Below are 6,000 nucleotides of genomic sequence, written 5' to 3'. Positions count from 1 at the left end.
ACGTTTCTAGAACATGATTAAGAACTCATGAAGTAAGCCTTGGGTAAGGACAAGGCTCCCTATGCTTCCTTGTAGTCAGAGAACTTGTAAGAATAACAAAAGTAGAATCGACTAGTTATCATTTATTGAAAGCTCACTCTCTGCCAGGCACCGGGCTATGAACTGTCTGCACATATTTTTATATAACTATCTCAATTCTCACAACCATCTCGTATGGTAAGTACGATGCTATTTATGGATGCTATTTCCATTTTTACACATGGGGCAACCCACTTGGAGAGAATTAGTAATGACCCAAGGTCACCCAACTAGGAAGCGACTGAGCCAGGGCGGGAGTCTGAGGTCCAGCTTTTAACCACCAGGATGTGTTACCTTCCCTGTAAGCCCTGGAGAAGAGACCAGACTCTCCATACTCACTCAACAGCTACACACTGGTGCCATTTAATGAACTTGGGACTTGTTCACTATCTTGGATGAGACCACTATTTCCTTATCTTAGAACCACTAGCACCTGGCTTCTGATTGCTGGAATTAGAGGAGAGATGTCAAAATATCTGGAATTGCAGGTGGAAGCAGATGCAGACATCTTGAAGGCACTCGTTCTTCAAAACTCCCTAGCAAGTCACTCCTGGGTTCCTGGCCCTGCTACTGGAGACAGGGGTCGACGAAGTGGCACAGAGAGGTTAAGTCACTGCCTGCAATGCCAGGATCCCATATCAGAGCACAGGTCAGAGTCCTGATTGCTCCATTTCCAATCCAGCTCCCTGCTAATGCACCTGGGAAAGCAGCAGGAGATGGCCCAAGTCCCTGTGCTCCTGCCATCCACATGGGAGACCTGGATGGAGTTCCAGGCTCCTGGCTTTGGCCCAGAACTACCGTGGCTGTAGTGACCATTTGGGAAGTGAACCAGTGGATCAGTGGATGGAAGATCTTTCTTTGTCTTTTTTTTTTTTTTTTTTTTTTTTTTTTTTTGACAGGCAGAGTGGACAGTGAGAGAGAGAGACAGAGAGAGAAAGGTCTTCCTTTGCCGCTGGTTCACCCTCCAATGGCCGCCGCTGCAGCCGGCGCACCGCGCTGATCCTGGCAGGAGCCAGGAGCCAGGTGCTTTTCCTGGTCTCCCATGGGGTGCAGGGCCCAAGCACCTGGGCCATCCTCCACTGCACTCCCTGGCCATAGCAGAGAGCTGGCCTGGAAGAGGGGCAACCGGGACAGAATCCGGCGCCCCAACCGGGACTAGAACCCGGTGTGCCGGCGCCGCAAGGTGGAGGATTAGCCTATTGAGCCACGGCGCCGGCTCTTTCTTTGTCTTTTCATCTTTCCCTCATTCTCTGTTGCTCTGCCTCTCAAAAATAAATCTTTTTTAAAAAGAAAGATGGGCCCACTTTGAGTCTTTTCCCTCTGCATTTCTCTTCTCCTGGGCACACAATTTGGAATAATAGCCTTGATGTGACAAGTGAGCCACATAAAACAAAAACAGCTGGTGTGAGAGAGGAGCAGCCGCTGTGGGGGGACCTGGTTTTCTTGGGGCTGCACTCAGAGCTCTGCAGAAAGTGAGGGCTGCACTTTTCTGACCTTGGGTCATGGTCTCTCCTGTTCCCCTCTCTCCCCAGCGCACCAGCTTTAGCTTCACTGCTCCAGTGATCCTCAGAGTTTGACCTCCACAGCCCCAAATTAGACCTGTAGTCAGTCTGAACTACACAGTCCCAGACTCACACTATTAAACTTGGTCGGAAGCAGACCCCTCTGGCTCCTCCTTTCAGCCTGCATTGATCCTGGTGTTATCTCCTCTAGTCTGTGAACTCTTACAGGGCAGGGTCCACATTAGTGTTGAGGGTGGTCAATTACCATGCAGGCTCTCTCCCTCCTGCCTTCTAATGTGTTACTGAGACTGGAATGCTACGCTACATTTCCCTGGCTCCCTTACAGTCAGGTGCACTTAAAAGATAGAAAGAAGGAAGAGGCCCTTTCCTGCTATTTTGGGCTTGTGGCTGGCAAGCCGGATCAGGTGGATACAGGCTCTCCTGTAACAGCCATGCCAGCCTCCTGGTCTCTGCTTCCCTGTTCCTGACCAGCAAACTTCTGGCACTTTGTTCCTGTACTCAGTAGTTCCAGGGGTGGCCTTCTGAGTCTCCATTTTACCAGTCACAGCAGACTTATTAGCTCTCCTAGTGTAGTTTCTAGGAATCCATTCCACAAGCCCTTCCAACAATTTTGTAAGCCTTCATTCTCTATACTAAATTTCCCTCAGTCTAAAGTATCTAGAAGAGTTTCTGTTTTCTGCACTGACAACCAAGTCCCAGATTGTTGTTAGATGATGCCATGGAGAAAATGAAAGGAAAAAAGAAGCCACTATTGGGCCAGCTTCGTGGCTCAGTGGGTAAAGCCAGCATCCCATATGGGCACCTGTTTGAGTCCCAGCTGCTCCACTTCTGATCCAGCTCCCTGCTAATGTGACTAGGAAAAGCAGCAGATGATGGCCCAAGTGCTTGAGCCCCTACCACCCACGTGGGAGATCTAGATGGAGTTTCAAGTTCTTGGCTTCATTGTAGCTCAGCCCCAGCTATTTTGGCCATTTAGGGAATGAATGGCCAGAGCTGGGCAGGTAGGAGGCCAGGAGCCAGGAGCTTCTTCTGAGTCTCCCATGTGGGTGCAGGGACCCAAGCATTTGGGCCATCCTCCACTGCTTTCCTGGGTGCATTGGCAGGGAGCTGGATCAGAAGTTCATCTGGGTTTCAAACCAGTGCCCATACGTGATGCTGGCACTGCAGGTGGCAGCTTAACCTGCTATGCCATAACACAGTCCCCCAAATCACATGGTGTCTATGGAATAAATGTCACTTTCACACCATTGTAAAGTTAAAAAAAAAGAAAATTGTTAAGTTGAACCATTGCAAATCATCTGTACATTATTATAAGTCAACCTCTCTTACTAATAACCAGTAAGCTTTCCCATTCAGAACAAAAGATATCCAAATTCATAATGTCATACATATTAAATGTGTGAAGTTCTTTGTATACCACCTATATCTCAAATAAAATTCTTTTTGGGGTGAGTGTTTGGCACAGCAGGTGGGATACTGCTTGGGATACCTAACAAACCCTATCAAAGTACCTGGGTTTGAATCTCAGCTGCATGTCTTATTTCAACATCTTGCTGATATGAATTCTGGGAGGCAGCAGGTACTTGGGTCCTTGTTACCCGTGTGGGAAACCTGGATTGAATTCTGGGCTACTGACTTTAGCTGGCCCAGCTCCAACTGTTGCAGGCATTTGGGAGTTAACCAGTAGATAGATCTCTGTATGTTTTCTCTCTCTCTCTCTCTCTCTCTCTCTCTCTCTCTCTCTCTCTCTCTCTCTCTTTGTACCTTTCAAATAAATAAAAAATAAACTTTAAAAATGTTAAATAAAACTGTTTAAAACAACAAATCTCCAGAAGGATAGAGGCAGGCACAGAGCAGATAGATAGGCAAAGAAATAGATTTATATTTCAAGGTTTGTCTGGCCTATATATAGGAAATAGGCAAACAAGCACACAGTTAAGACGTGGGAGTCTGCTGTAGACTCACTGTCGAATGTGAATTTATGTGTGTGTTCCTCAGACATGCCCGCATGTGCACACACATGCACACGAACACACACACACACACACACACACACACACCATGATTTAAGATTCTGTCTCCTAGTTTAAAAACTCAACCCTTCTTCACTATGATGGCCCCAAATGGGATGAAGAATGATGTGGAAGATAAAAGATTCCTATGTGTTAGGAAGATAAGAATTGAGGTGAAATCATAAGACTACAGTGGAAGAAGGAAAATGGAGTGAGACTAATGCAGGAAGGGCTGAGGTGGGTGGGAGGGTACAACGGGAGTGAACTCAGGTGGAAAGGAGGTGAATGAAGTGCTGTTGGAGGGACAGAGAGGCAAGAACGGCAACTTTTTCATTCCTGGATAACTTAGTCTCTTTTGCACAGTGCCTGAAAAACAGTAGGCATTACATAAACACCCACTGAGCTGCAGAACAAAGTCAGAGAGCCTGGGGGAGGGAAGATCACACAGAATGGGGGGTGGTGGCAATGACCACCACCATTGACAGAATTGTATATAAGCCAGATGCTCTACTAAGCTTGCATGCATTACCATTTTAAATCCTACCAACACTCTGCAAGGTGACTATTACTGTACCCATTTAATAGGTGAAAAGACTGAGGCTCAGATAGTTTAAGTTAGTCACTAGGGTAGTAAGGGGCAGAGACAGGATTTGAATTCTGACTTCTCTAACTTTAAAACCAGAATATCTCACCACCATACTGTAATATTCCTCTTTGAGTTCATGCCCCCATACTGCCCCCACACACACAAGTTTAGAGGGGATGCTAAACAACATGATGGGAGATATGGCCTATCAGTGAGGAACTAAGAGAAGAGGGATGGGGGCACTCCTCCCTCCACCCCGCCCAGCTGAGGGACCGCATTAAAGTCTCATCTCCAACAATACAAAGAAAAACAATTTGAAACTTAATCATCTCCCAGAATTATGATCCCTCCCCGCAGCAGGGAGCACATTAGCAGAGCTGAGAAATGATAATTCAGCAGCCCCCAGCCCAGCAGGGAGGGAAAGAGAGGCGGAGGGAGGGAGAGGGAGGAAAACAGAGGCAGAGATGCAGGGAGGGGTTCGGGGAGGGCGAAGGTGCGGGGCCTGACCTCTGATGGTTGTTTTTCCTGCCCAGGTCTAAGACGGGGCTCAGGGGAGTGGTCTGGGTGTCTACAGTGCTGCTCAGATGGGGCAGAGGTCAGGCTGTGTCCCAGGTCGGTCCTCAGCACCGTGGGTCTCCACCTCGGGGGCTGCAGCCAAGCCCACCCAGGCCATGGGGGCTTTGTGGTCTTAGCCCGGGTTGGAGAATACTCGCGAGACAGCAGGCGGGTGCTGAGGCCGCCTCATCCGATGACGCCTAGGAGAACGAGCCACCTTTCAGGACCCGAGGTGCTGGACAGCTCCAGGCCCCAGAACCGGCTCAAGAGCACAGGCGACAGGGTCCAGGCGCGGCTCCCCCACCAGCAGCAGAGGCGCGCAGGCTGCCGGGAGCCCCTGCGAGGGGGTTGGGGTCACACAAGGGTCCCAATGGAGGTCTGGTGAGGGCTTTGAGCCCCGCAGCCCCGGGGGAACCTCTCCAGACGCATTCCTTCCTTCTGAGTCGAGACCCCCCCGCTCCGCACACCACTCCCCCCACCCTGCCCGGGACAATGGCGCCTTCAGCCCCCACAGATGAATGGCGTCTTTGAGAGCCGCACGCCATGGGGTCAGCGGCGGCCACCGGGTCCTGGGGCGGCACAGCCTCCCTATCTAGGAGCTGCAGCTCCAGGGAGGGTGTCGAGCTCTTGGGGGAGGGAAGGTACCCCGTGGTCCCTGTCTAACGACTGAGGGGTCCTGGAAAAGAGAACCCAGGCCAGCAGTTCTAGGTCCAGAACAATTTTAAGGGGGTGAGTGGGGAGGACCCCTCTCTCCCTGTGCCAGGAAAAGGGACAGTGTGTGCCCCTTCTCAGGAAGCAGCAGGGAAAGCTGTGTGGGGAGAGAACCTAGCAAGCTTTTGCCACCTCTGTCTCCCCTCCCCAAGCAGGGCCCCGCCCTCTGTTTGGAGAGGCAGCGCCCCTTCTCTGGGGCCCTGTCCCTTCATCTGGAGCTGCCTCCCAGGCCTGGTCCCTCCTTCCTGCTCCTGTCTTCCCCCGCACTGCACAGCCTACCAGGTTTCTATGGAAACAAGCTAGGAAGGCTCTGCCAGGAGGCCAAGGCCACTACTGCTCTTGGGGGGATGGAGGGATAGAAACTGCAAGTGAGGAGCGGAGGTGAGTTCTAGCCGTTCCCAGCAGGAGGTGGGGATCGGATTGGCAAGCAGTGAGACTCCCACTGGGGGTGGGGGCAGGGCAGCAGGGAGAGGGGACAGGGTTAACAGTGATGTGACTGAGACATGGGTGCAGCGCTCCTTCTCATTCCCCCAAC

This window comes from Oryctolagus cuniculus, chromosome 6, assembly GCF_964237555.1.
Source record: "Oryctolagus cuniculus chromosome 6, mOryCun1.1, whole genome shotgun sequence".
Classification (NCBI taxonomy): domain Eukaryota; kingdom Metazoa; phylum Chordata; class Mammalia; order Lagomorpha; family Leporidae; genus Oryctolagus; species Oryctolagus cuniculus.
Note: the sequence above shows the minus strand (reverse complement) of the source record.